Source organism: Petromyzon marinus, unplaced genomic scaffold, assembly GCF_048934315.1.
Source record: "Petromyzon marinus isolate PM22_M1 ecotype Great Lakes invasive population unplaced genomic scaffold, UKy_Petmar_22M1.pri1.0 PM_Scaffold_593, whole genome shotgun sequence".
NCBI lineage: Eukaryota > Metazoa > Chordata > Hyperoartia > Petromyzontiformes > Petromyzontidae > Petromyzon > Petromyzon marinus.
This window is the reverse complement of record NW_027423605.1, coordinates 26,652-41,152: the sequence shown is the minus strand read 5'-3', so window position 1 is coordinate 41,152 and position 14,501 is coordinate 26,652. Positions and strand designations below refer to the sequence as shown.

The following is a 14,501-nucleotide window of genomic DNA, read 5'->3' as shown; positions in this document are numbered from 1 at the left end:
CTGAGTCGACCTAGGGGGAGGTCCAGGAGTGGTTCAGATAATCGTCACTGGGGTGTTGGTGGCTGTGACGAGCGGGAATCGAACTCGGGCGACCCGAGTTCGATTCCCGCCCGAGTTCGTAGCGGTACCGCTCCCCATTCACCACACACGCACACGCACACTCGCTCCCCACACACGCACACTTGCTCCCCACACACACACACGCACACGAACACGCACACTCGCTCCCCACACACACGCACGCTCGCTCCCCACACACGCACACGCACACTCGCTCCCCACACACACACGCACACTCGCTCCCCACACACACACACACGCACGCTCCCCACACACACACACGCACACTTGCTCCCCACACACACACGCACACTCGCTCCCCACACACACACACGCACGCTCCCCACACACACGCACACTCGCTCCCCACACACACACACGCACACGCACACTCCGCTCCCCACACACACACACACACACGCACGCTCCCCACACACACACACGCACGCTCCCCACACACACACACGCACGCTCGCTCACCCCGTGACGGTGAAGGCGGTGAGGTTGGGAGGAATCCACGCCACGTGAGTCCTCCAGCCCCTGCCCCGGCGCCCGTGCCCCGCCGCCGGAGGGGCCCGCAGCCGCCGCCGCCGCCGCCCCCCCGCGCTGTCCGCCCGTGCCCCCCGTGCCCCCCGTGCCGCCCGTGCCCCCCGTGCCCCCGTGCCGCCCCGTGCCCACCGTGCCGGTGGCGCGCGTCTGGAGGGTGAAGTGTCGGAGCGGCGCCGCGTGGTCCCCACCGGCGCCCCAGCTCAGCGTCACGGCGCGCGCCGTCACGGCCGCGTGCGGCGTCAGCGCGGGGCGGCTGGGAGCGTCGGGGCGACCTGGCGGGGGGGGGGGGGAGGGGGGGCGTGTGGCTCTGCTGTGGCGGCCGGCCTTCATCGGTTGACGCTCGCAAACGTCTCGCGCCGTTCGAAGAATTCCGTGGCATACCGCCGTCGGCGCGCGACGCGGGCCGACGGCGGATCGTCGACGCCTCCACGAACAGTGGGGCAACCCGCCGGGCCTGGCGGTGGGGGCCGCGTGCGTGGCGTGTCCCCCCCCCCACCCCGCTCACCTCGGCTCGCGGTGACGATGACGGAGAGCTCCGCGGCCTCTCCGTAGCCCCTCCGCGTGCGCGCCAGCACGCGGAAGCGGTAGGCCGACTCGGGGAGGAGGTCGGCGGCGCGGAACGAGCGCGGCGCGGCGCCCAGCTCCGACACGATGGCAGCGCGCCGGTTCGACGACTCGGGCCAGTAGGACACCTTGTAACCTTCGTGGGGGGGGGGGCGGGGGGGGGCACAGGGAAGGGGAGACGCCGATGAGACGAGTCCCCGCGCGGTCGTCCTTCCTCCGTCGCGGGTCAAAACAGCCGACGCGCTCGGCCGCTCCCGGTCCACCCCACGGTGGTGGACGCTGGAAGGTGGCCGAGGGACGGCGCTTGTCCACCGGGGGGAGGACGGAGCGACGGAATCAGCGCGGGCGTAAGACGCCGCAAGCCGCAGCGCAGGGTCGTGTGGAGGAGGAGGAGGAAGAGGCGGTGGCGGGCGGCTTGGACAGGGAGTGGACTGACCATGGCTGATGATCAAAAGCCTCTCGTGTCTGTTGTGGTGGACTGCTCTGCTTTGCTTGGTGAAGTTGCGGTGTTGTGGGGGGGGGGGGGGGGCGCCCACGGAGGCGGCCGTACCGAGGATGACGCCGCTCGGCTCGGCGGGAGGCTGCCACACCATGAGCACCGCGCTCGCGTTCACGTCCGGGAAGAGGACCCGGCCCGGCGGTCCCGGCACTGCCCCCACACAAAGACAAAGGTCCCCCGTACAGCCTCACATCAGCAACTGTTGGGGCCAGGCGCTGTTCTCGCGAGTAGCAGCAGCAGCAGCAGCATCACCACCGCCTATGAAGGCCGGCGCGGCACGCGAGGGGGTGGGTGGCCAACACCACGCCCGGCCGCCTTTGTCTCCCTCGTGGCGATGTTTACACACCGCACCAGGTACTAATTTGAGGCTGGGTCGACCTAGGGGAGGCCAAGGACCGGTTCAGATCATCGTCGCCGTGGTGTTGGCCGTGAGCGGGAATCGAACCCGGGTTGCCAGGTTTGTAGAGCAGCGTTAACCGCTCCCCACCACACGGCGACACCCCACACGGCAACACCCCCACACGGAGACACCCCTCACGGAGACACCCCTCACGGCAACACCCCCTCACGGTGACACCCCTCACGGCAACACCCCCTCACGGTGACACCCCTCACGGAGACACCCCCACACGGAGACACCCCACACGGCAACACCCCCACACGGAGACACCCCCACACGGCAACACCCCACACGGCAACACCCCCACACGGAGACACCCCACACGGCGACACCCCTCACGGAGACACCCCCACACGGAGACACCCCACACGGCGACACCCCTCACGGAGACACCCCACACGGAGACACCCTACACGGCGACACCCCACACGGCGACACCCCCACACGGAGACACCCCACACGGCGACACCCCACACGGCGACACCCCCACACGGAGACACCCCACACGGCGACACCCCTCACGGAGACACCCCACACGGAGACACCCTACACGGCAACACCCCTCACGGCAACACCCCCACACGGCGACACCCCACACGGCGACACCCCTCACGGCGACACCCCTCACGGTGACACCCCCACACGGCAACACCCCCTCACGGCGACACCCACACGGCGACACCCCTCACGGAGACACCCCCACACGGAGACACCCCTCACGGCGACACCCCCACACGGCGACACCCCCACACGGCGACACCCCTCACGGAGACACCCCCACACGGAGACACCCCACACGGCGACACCCCACACGGCGACACCCCCTCACGGCGACACCCCCACACGGCGACACCCCTCACGGCGACACCCCTCACGGAGACACCCCCTCACGGCGACACCCCCACACGGCGACACCCCCACACGGAGACACCCCACACGGCGACACCCCTCACGGAGACACCCCACACGGAGACACCCCTCACGGTGACACCCCCACACGGCAACACCCCCACACGGCGACACCCCCACACGGCAACACCCCCACACGGCGACACCCCACACGTAGTTTACCGGTACTCAAACACTCGTTCACAAGGGAGCCTTTACCTTGTGAATTGATGGCTCCGCCCATGCGTGTGTCCTGTCCCCTCAGCTACAGCTCCTCAACCCCCCCCCCCCCCCCACTTCGCTTACCCCCCCCCCTCACCCCCCCTCACCCCCCCATCGGCGCTCACCGTCGTCGAGCGTGCGCGCCACCGCGGGCTCGGATGTGCGCGTGCCGTCGGCCTGCGCGCGTGTAGGCACGCACGCGCACCTCGTACACGGTGTGCTTGCGCAGCCCCACGAGCGTGGCGTGGCGCGCCCACGTGCCCGGCACCAGCTTCGCCAGCCACGCGTCCTCCGAGGCGTCTTCTCCTCCTCTTCTTCCCTCCTCATCTTCCTCCTCCTCCTCCTCCTCCCCCGCTTCCCCCTTCCTCGCGATCGTCGCCCCCGCCGTCATAGCGGCCGTCCGCGCCGTCTCCCGCGGCGGCGTTGGCGCCGTGATGCGGCACCGCCCGGTACAGCACCTGCGGCGTGAGCGATGGGGGTTGGGGGGCGAGGTGGGAGGGGAGGGGGGCGGTGAAGGGGCCGGAACCGATCCGGTGCACCGCTGTGCCACTGCAGCAGCAGGAGTAGCAGCAGGAGTAGCAGCAGCAGGAGTAGCAGCAGCAGGGGAGCAGCAGCAGGAGTAGCAGCAGCAGGAGTAGCAGCAGCAGGAGTAGCAGGAGTAGCAGCAGCAGGAGTAGCAGCAGCAGGAGTAGCAGCAGCAGGAGTAGCAGCAGGAGCAGGAGAAGTAGCAGCAGGAGTAGCCGCAGGACTAGCAGCAGCATCAGGAGCAGCAGTAGCAGCAGGAGCAGGAGAAGTAGCAGCAGGAGTAGCAGCAGCAGGAGTAGCAGCAGGGAGTAGCCGCTCTACCTGACTGTCACCGGGGTCATTCTGTGGTCTGGTGTGACCTCGCCAGATGCGCCCAGAAACCGTCTGTGATAAAGGGCTTCGTAGCTTATAGGTCACGACGCTGCTCCACAGGGCTGCTGGAGTATAGGCCGCGTGCCAGCGTAGCCACCACAGCCACCACAGCCACAATCACGCAAGGCGCTTGGGACGTCAGTGGGCAGTGCTGTCAAGACGCCCACCTAGGGCCCAGGTGAAGGGAAACTGAAACTCTATTTTATTTATTTTACCAGGTAAGGCCCCACTGAGCTGTACCGCTCTTTTTCAGAAGCGACCTGGCCATCACAAATAATATCCCATTGAAGTGGCTCATCATCGTCACGTGGAAATGTATATCAGCCAAATACTCTAAACGTGTGATGTTGATTCTAAATGCGGAGGGAAAAACCGGAGGACTCCGTAGAAAAATCGACCTGACCACGGAAAGAGAGAGAGAGCTGCAAACTCCAAAATATACAGCAGGCGTCGTCATTGTCAGGATCGAACCCACGAGCTCGTGTATACCAGGCGAGGTAGTTAACATCTTGCCACCTCGGCGCCCGATAACACAATCAGGGCGTTAACGAGGCCCGGGGCGAGGTGCCCGTAGGTGATGACCCTGCCACGTGGCAAGGTGAGCGGTGTTCACCTTGAAGCCCAGGATGAGGCCATTGCGCTGGGCCTCCGGGACGGGCCCCCAGTCGACCAGGAGGGACGTGGGCCCCGTGGCGTTGGCGCTCACGTCGGAGGGACCGGCAGACGGGGCTGTGGCGGGGAGGAGGGGCGTTGGGTTATTGCAGCTCCTCAACTCGTGCCCACCCCTGCGCTAACCCGTGCCAACCCCCGCACCAATTCGTGTCAGCCCGTGCCACCCTCTACATCAGGGGTCGGCAACCTGCGGTTCCGGAGGCCACATGCAGCTCTGTAAGGAACTGCCTCGCGACGTAGTGTAACGTGTAGTGTAATAGCGCTGCCTGCCGATGGAAAAGTGGCACTGACAGGCAGAGGGGCAGTACACACGTCAGCAGAGGGCAGTACACACGTCAGCAGAGGGCAGTATACACGTCAGCAGAGGGCAGTACACACGTCAGCAGAGCAGCAGAGGACAGTACACACGTCAGCAGAGAGGCAGTATACACGTCAGCAGAGGGCAGTACAACGTCAGCAGAGGGGCAGTACACACACGCAGTGCAGTACACACGTCAGAGGGCAGTACCACGTCAGCAGAGGGCAGTACACACGTCAGCAGAGGGCAGTACACACGTCAGCAGAGGGCAGTACACACGTCAGCAGAGGGCAGTACACACGTCAGCAGAGGGCAGTACACACGTCAGCAGAGGGCAGTACACACGTCAGCAGAGGGCAGTATACACGTCAGCAGAGGGCAGTACACACGTCAGCAGAGGGCAGTATACACGTCGTCTTAACCATCTTGAGATGGTTAAGACGACGCGCCGGCTCGGCAGCGCCGTCGAATGAGGCGGATGTGTGACTTGCGTGTGAGCACGGAGGGCGTCTGTAGTTCCCTGACGTGTGAGCATAGAGACGGTGCCTTAACCCATCCCTGCCTCTGCTCTTCAAGTATTGAGTTTCTGTACCGAATTCGAACGAAAAACCGACCGGCTCTTCTTGTTACGTTCGGTTTGCCGATCCCCCTGGCTCTGCGGTGAACCCCGGCCCGCCGCTCCGTGACTCACCGGCCTCCTTGGTGAACCCCGACACGGGCTCGCTCCAGGGCCCCGAGCCCACGGCGTTGTAGGCCTGGAGGCGCACCTCGTAGGGCACGTGCGGCCGCAGCGGCGCCAGCGTGGCCTCGCGCTCCGAGCGGTCGGGCACCGTGCGGTCGACGGGCGGCTCCGAGGGCCCGCTGGCGCGCACCACGCGGATGCGGTAGCCGAGCGACTCGGGCATGCCGTTGTACTGCCACTCGGCCAGCGGCTACGCACGCGGAGGAGACGCGACGTTGGTAAGGGCGGTGCATCGCACTCACTGCCCGCGTACCTCGCCGCCGCCACCGCCGCCACCGCCACGAACCGGTCCCACCGGCATCACCGCCAACACCGCCACCGCCAGCATCGTTGCCGCCACCGTCTACACCTCAACCGTCACCGCCACCGCCACCGAAATCACCACAACCATCACCGCCGCCATCATCGCCGAGACCGTCACCGCTACCGTTGTCGCCGCCACCGCGATTGCCGGTGTTGAGGCTGTGCAGGAAAGCCACTCACCACCCAGCGCACCCACAGGCTGGTGGCGCCCGCCGTGCGGACGCTCACGTTCTGGGGGGGGACGTCGGGAGGCGCCGGCAGAGTTTGGATCCAGCGGCTCGGAAGGCTGGGGGCACTCACCCCCCCCACGCCGGCCTGGCGCAGGCGGAACCTGAACCCCCACGGTGATGATACGGGGGGGGGGGTCATCTTAATGGGGGGTCATCTTAATGGGGGGGTCATCTTAATGGGGGGGTCATCTCAATGGGGGGGGTCATCTCAATGGGGGGGTCATCTCAATGGGGGGTCATCTTAATGGGGGGTCATCTTAATGGGGGGGTCATCTTAATGGGGGGGTCATCTCAATGGGGGGGGTCATCTCAATGGGGGGGTCATCTCAATGGGGGGGGTCATCTTAATGGGGGGGGTCATCTTAATGGGGGGGTCATCTCAATGGGGGGGGTCATCTCAATGGGGGGGGTCATCTTAATGGGGGGGGTCATCTTAATGGGGGGGTCATCTCAATGGGGGGGGGTCATCTTAATGGGGGGGTCATCTCAATGGGGGGGGTCATCTCAATGGGGGGGGTCATCTTAATGGGGGGGTCATCTCAATGGGGGGGGTCATCTCAATGGGGGGGGTCATCTTAATGGGGGGGTCATCTTAATGGGGGGGTCATCTCAATGGGGGGGGTCATCTTAATGGGGGGGGTCATCTTAATGGGGGGGGGTAATCTTAATGGGGGGGTCATCTCAATGGGGGGGGTCATCTTAATGGGGGGGGGTCATCTTAATGGGGGGGTCATCTCAATGGGGGGGGTCATCTCAATGGGGGGGGTCATCTTAATGGGGGGGGTCATCTTAATGGGGGGGTCATCTTAATGGGGGGGGTCATCTCAATAGGGGGGGTCATCTCAATGGGGGGGTCATCTCAATGGGGGGGGTCATCTCAATGGGGGGGTCATCTTAATGGGGGGGGTCATCTTAATGGGGGGGTCATCTCAATGGGGGGGGTCATCTCAATGGGGGGGGGGGTCATCTTAATGGGGGGGGGTCATCTTAATGGGGGGGTCATCTCAATGTGGGGGGGGGTCATCTTAATGGGGGGGGTCATCTTAATGGGGGGGGGTCATCTTAATGGGGGGGTCATCTCAATGGGGGGGGGTCATCTTAATGGGGGGGGTCATCTTAATGGGGGGGTCATCTTAATGGGGGGGTCATCTTAATGGGGGGGGTCATCTCAATAGGGGGGGTCATCTCAATGGGGGGGGTCATCTCAATGGGGGGGTCATCTTAATGGGGGGGTCATCTTAATGTGGGGGGTCATCTTAATGGGGGGTCATCTTAATGGGGGGGTCATCTTAATGGGGGGGTCATCTTAATGGGGGGGTCATCTTAATGGGGGTCATCTTAATGGGGGGGTCATCTCAATGGGGGGGTCATCTTAATGGGGGGGGTCATCTTAATGGGGGGGTCATCTCAATGGGGGGGTCATCTCAATGGGGGGGGGGGGGGGGCGTCATCTCTCGGTTGAGCGGGCTTTAGTTAGCGTGCCACCCAAGCTATGGAACGCCTTGCTACTTGGAAGTCAGAGTCGGTAGGTATATTGAAGTCTGCTTTGAAGACCCCGTCTCTTTTAAGTGGCCATCCTTCTTTAGTTGGGTCGGCTGCCCCTGGTTCTGTTTTAGTTTCCTGCTTTCCATGCATTGCCCATTGGGATCCTAGGATGGAATGCGCGAATTTTAAATTTGACCTGTTATTATCTCAAATGGGGGAAAGGTGACAGAGGAGACAAGAGACGCATGGGGAGGTGAGGCAGGTCCAGTGGGAGGGTGAGGAGTTAAAAAGTGAGGTGATGGGTTGAAGGGTGGGGTGAGGGATTGGGGTGAGAGTTGACGGGTGGGGTGAGGGATTGGGGTGAGAGTTGAAGGGTGAGGGTTTTCAATCAGGGCTGAAGTGTAGGGGTGGGTAGGGTCAGAGGTGAGGGATATGGGGGGTGGGGCGTTGGTGTGTGTGGTGGTGGGTGAGGGTTTGGAGTAAGGGCTGCTGATGTGAGAAGTAAGATGGGGGGGGGGGGGGTAGTGGGAGGGGTTGGGAGGGTGATGGTGAGGGGGGTGGAGTTGTTGAGGAAGAGCGGTTGGAGTGAGCAGGCTGGGGTGAGCCTCACCTGTAGAAGGTGTAGGGGTTGAGGTTTGGGATCTCGATCGACCTCGTGCTGGGGTCGTTGCCCATCACGAAAACTTCGCTCCATTCGTCGCTCTCGTCCACCAGGCCGGTCTGTACGAGCACACAAAGACAACGGTTCCCCCCCCCCCCCCCCGGTACAGCTTTAACAAACTGGTCAGGGCAAGTGCTGTCAGCGAGTAGCACCGATGAAGGCCGGCACGGCGCACGAGGTTGGTGGGTGGCCAGCACCACGCTGGGCTGCGCTGCGCTGAGCTGGGCGAGGTGAGGAGTGGGACTCAACAAAGAGGGCGACGAGTTCGGGATGCCGCGTAGCTGGTGCGAGGCAGAGGAGAGCGAAAGGAGGACAGAGAGAGGTGGAGAGAGAGAGAGGGGGGGAAGGAGAGCAGAATGTGAAATCTATTGTGAAATATTTCATTTAAAAAGTGGGGGAGGGGGGGCGAGGTGGCTTACATAAAGCAAAGCATTAAAAAAAACTAAATGATGAACGAAGCAAATTGCCGACTACACCGAGCATTTCCTTGTTTCCTCTGATGCTAAAGAAAGAAAGTAGAGGAGAGGGTGAGAGAGAGGTGGAGAGAGGAGGAGAGAGAGGGAGAGAAAGAGAGGAGGAGAGAGAGGGAGAGAAAGGGAGGGAGAGGTGGAGGCAGAGGAGAGGGAGAGAGAGAAAGGGAGGGAGAGGTGGAGACAGAGGAGAGGTGGAGAGAGGTGGGAATGGGCGCTGGAGGAGGCCGTGTGCTCGGTGGCAGATGACGGAGAGCTCTGCATGCAGATATAAGCTACCCGTCGGAGGCCGTTTGACTGTGGGAAGGGCTGCGTGCAGATGCAGCACTTGTCGTAGTTAAAAACAAATATATATTTTGTTGGGTCTTTCATTTAAAAGGGGGGGGGGGTTACACAAAGCAAAGATTTAAATAAAAAAAACCGAAATGATGAACGCAGCAAAGTGCCGACTACACCGAGCAACTTCTTGTTTCCTCTGATGGTAAAAAAACGAGACAGAGGAGAGTGAGAGAAAGGGAGAGAGAGGTGGAGACAGAGGAGAGGTGGAGAGAGGTGGACCTCATTTGGTGCCATCGCCGTTTCTACGAGAAGACGGAAGGGAACAAAAGAGGAATGGATGTCGAGTGACGACGAGGTGGATGTTGAATCACAACGAGGTGGATGTTGAATCACAACGAGGTGGATGTTGAATCACAACGAGGTGGATGTTGAATCACAACGAGGTGGATGTTGAATCACAACGAGGTGGATGTTGAATCACAACGAGGTGGATGTTGAATCACAACGAGGTGGATTTTTAATCACAATGAGGTGGATGTTGAATCACAACGAGGTGGATGTTGAATCACAATGAGGTGGATGTTGAATCACAATGAGGTGGATGTTGAATCACAATGATGTGGATGTTGAATCACAATGAAGTGGATGTTGAATCACAACGAGGTGGATGTTTAATCACAATGAGGTGGATGTTGAATCACAATGAGGTGGATGTTGAATCACAATGAGGTGGATGTTGAATCACAATGAGGTGGATGTTGAATCACAACGAGGTGGATGTTGACAATGGATATTAAGTCACGATGAGGTGGATGTTGAGGAGTAACCTGGGACTCCGCCAGCCAGCGCAGGATGGAGGATTTCCCGTCAAACCCGGAGCGGAACTGCAGCACGACGGAGCGCGGAGTCACCGTGCTCACCGCAGCGATGGTGGGGGCACCGGGCTGCTCTGCTTCGACATCGCGCAACATCACAACATCACCAGAGCATCACACCATCACCACAACATCATCACGGCACCACAACATCACCAGAGCATCATCACGGTATAACAACATCATCACATCACCACAACATCACCACGGCATCACAACATCACCACAACATCACCACGGCATCACAACATCACCACAGCATCATCACAGCATCACAACATCACCACAACATCACCACGGCATCACAACATCACCACAACATCATCACGGTATCACAACATCATCACAGCATCACAACATCACCACAACATCATCACGGCATCACAACATCATCACAGCATCACAACATCACCACAACATCATCACAGCATCACAACATCATCACAGCATCACAACATCATCACAGCATCACAACATCATCAGGGCATCACAGCATCACAACATCACCACAGCATCATCACAGCATCACAACATCACCACAACATCATTACGGCATCACAACATCACCACATCACCACAACATCACCACAGCATCACAACATCACCACAGCATCACACCATCACCACAGCATCATAACATCATCACAACATCATCACGGCATCACAACATCATCACAGCATCATCACGGCATCACAGCATCACAACATCACCACAACATCATCAAAGCACCACAACATCACCACAGCACCATCACGGCATCACAACATCACCACGACATCATCACGGCATCACAGCATCATCACAGCATCATCACAGCACCACAACATCACCACAGCATCATCACGGCATCACAACATCACCACAACATCATCACAGCATCACAGCATCACCACAACATCATCACGGCATCACAGCATCATCACAGCACCACAACATCACCACAGCATCATCACGGCATCACAACATCACCACAACATCATCACAGCATCACAGCATCACCACAACATCATCACGGCATCACAGCATCACCACAACATCATCACGGCATCACAACATCACCACAGCATCATCACAGCATCACATCACCACAACATCATCACAGCATCACAACATCACCACAACATCATCACAGCATCATAACATCATCACAACATCATCACGGCATCACAACATCATCACAGCATCATCACGGCATCACAGCATCACAACATCACCACAACATCATCACAGCATCACAACATCATCACAGCATCACAACATCATCAGGGCATCACAGCATCACAACATCACCACAGCATCATCACAGCATCACAACATCACCACAACATCATCACGGCATCACAACATCACCACATCACCACAACATCACCACAGCATCACAACATCACCACAGCATCACACCATCACCACAGCATCATAACATCATCACAACATCATCACGGCATCACAACATCATCACAGCATCATCACGGCATCACAGCATCACAACATCACCACAACATCATCACAGCACCACAACATCACCACAGTACCATCACGGCATCACAACATCACCACGACATCATCACGGCATCACAGCATCATCACAGCATCATCACAGCACCACAACATCACCACAGCATCATCACGGCATCACAACATCACCACAACATCATCACAGCATCACAGCATCACCACAACATCATCACGGCATCACAGCATCATCACAGCATCATCACAGCACCACAACATCACCACAGCATCATCACGGCATCACAACATCACCACAACATCATCACAGCATCACAGCATCACCACAACATCATCACGGCATCACAGCATCACCACAACATCATCACGGCATCACAACATCACCACAGCATCATCACAGCATCACATCACCACAACATCATCACAGCATCACAACATCACCACAACATCATCACAGCATCACAACATCACCACAGCATCATCACGGCATCACAACATCACCACAGCATCATCACGGCATCACAACATCACCATAGCATCACAACATCACCACAGCATCACAACATCACCACGACATCACGGCATCACAACATCATCACAGCAGCACAACATCATCACGGCATCACAACATCATCACGGCATCACAACATCACCACGACATCATCACGGCATCACAGCATCATCACAGCATCATCACAGCACCACAACATCACCACAGCATCATCACGGCATCACAACATCACCACAACATCATCACAGCATCACAGCATCACCACAACATCATCACGGCATCACAGCATCATCACAGCATCATCACAGCACCACATCACCACAGCATCATCACGGCATCACAACATCACCACAACATCATCACAGCATCACAGCATCACCACAGCATCATCACGGCATCACAACATAATCACAACACCATCATCACGGCATCACCACCATCACCACCATCACCACGCACACACCGGGCGCGACTCCGCTGGTGACGGTGGCGCAGGACGGGGAGCCAGAGCCGGCTTCGGTGCGCGCCGTGACGCACAGGCGGTACGAAGAGTGGGGGGCCAGGCCCCCCACTCGATGCAGCTGTATCCCCGCGGCCAGGTGGTGCGTCACGCGGCTGTGCGTCGTGTTCACCTGTTCCCACGAGACGCTGTAGCCTGTGCACACCATCACACAGAGGAGTAAAGAAAGATCCCACCCACTCCTAATAGCCTTAAGGGGCTGTAGGAGCACGGGCTGTCGGGACACGGGCTGTAGGGGCACGGGCTGTAGCGGCACGGGCTGTAGGGACACGGGGTGTAGGGGCACGGGCTGTAGGGGCACGGGCTGTAGGGACACGGGCTGTAGGGACACGGGGTGTAGGGGCACGGGCTGTAGGGTCACCGGCTGTAGGGGCACGGGCTGTAGGGACACGGGCTTTAGGGGCACGGGCTGTAGGGGCACGGGCTGTAGGGACACGGGCTGTAGGGGCACGGGCTGTAGGGACACGGGCTGTAGGGACACGGGCTGTAGGGGCGCGGGCTGTAGGGACACGGGCTGTAGGGGCACGGGCTGTAGGGACACGGGCTGTGGGGTCACGGGCTGTAGGGACACGGGCTGTAGGGGCACGGGCTGTAGGGACACGGGCTGTAGGGACACGGGCTGTAGGGACACGGGCTGTAGGGGCACGGGCTGTAGGGACACGGCCTGTAGGGACACGGGCTGTAGGGGCACGGGCTGTAGGGACACGGGCTGTAGGGGCACGGGCTGTAGGGACACGGGCTGTAGGGGCACGGGCTGTTCGCGAGTGTGGGCTGGGACGCACGGCGCATTGTCTCACTCGGTGGCGATTTTTTTTTTACACACATCGCGCCAGGTACTCATTTGAGGCTGAGTCGACCTAGGGGAGGCCCGGGACCAGTTCGGATAATCGTCTTTTTTATTTTCTTGCTGTGGTTTTCACACCTGATGATGATTGCTTGTGTTGCAGTCGAAATGTCGTGAGAATGTAATTGTTTTATATTTTTATTATTTTATTGTTTCCCTTCTACGTGACTTTACCGAAAGAACCAAGAATATGTTAAGGTTGTACTTTATTAATCCCTAATCTCATTTACATACAATGAAACAAGAAATGGTAATAAAAGTAAAAACAGGGTAATGTAATACAATACACTATTAGACATTATGGTAAAAAAGGTCCATCCCATGAGTTAGTGAATTTTTTTTATATTTTAGGCAGGAAATTAGTTTTCAAATTTAGATATTTTTCTGGGTTGGGACCCCCAGACAACCTGGAAGATTTGGTCCGCCCCAATGTTGACTCCATGGCTACGGCCTTGCACTATACACACCACCATACGAGCCAACATGCACACTACACCCCGTATACCCCCACATGCCTGTAGCCTGTTTACCGTCCACCACATCACACACCACACAAAACACCACCACCACCATGACGCACGCCACCACAGCTGAGCCAATAGCTTCGTTTCCCTTGAAGGCAGGTGAGGGGGGGGGGGGCCCATTGAGATTCACTCTCTCATTGAGCGAGCTTGTTTGGAGACAGAGAGAGTGGGGGTTGTGGAGAGAGGGGGGGGGGGGGGTCGGAGAGAGAGAGAGCGGTGGGGGGTGGAGAGATGGGTAGAGGGGGGGGAGAGGTGGGTTTTAGAGGGGCGGTGGGGGTGGAGAGAGAGAGCGACAGGGGTGTGCGTGGAGAGAGTTGGGGGAGCGAGGGGGACGTGTACCCAGGAGGACCCCGTTCTTGCGCCGGGGTTCGTCCCAGCTGAGACGCAGCGAGGAGTCGTCCACGTCGCTCATCGTCAGGTTCTCCACACGGCCCGGAACTGTGGGCACACAAAGACAAAGATCCCCCGCATAGCCTTTAATACACTGTTGAGGCAAGTGCTCCTTAAGCGAGTAGCACCTGTGAAGGCCAACATGGC

At 59.1% G+C, this 14,501-nt stretch overlaps 1 pseudogene; it reads right to left on the bottom strand.

The window, feature by feature from the left end:
• Positions 1 to 584: 584 nt before the first annotated feature.
• LOC142923706 (protein sidekick-2-like) overlaps positions 585 to 14,501 on the bottom strand; it is a 37,421-nt pseudogene continuing 23,504 nt past the window's right edge.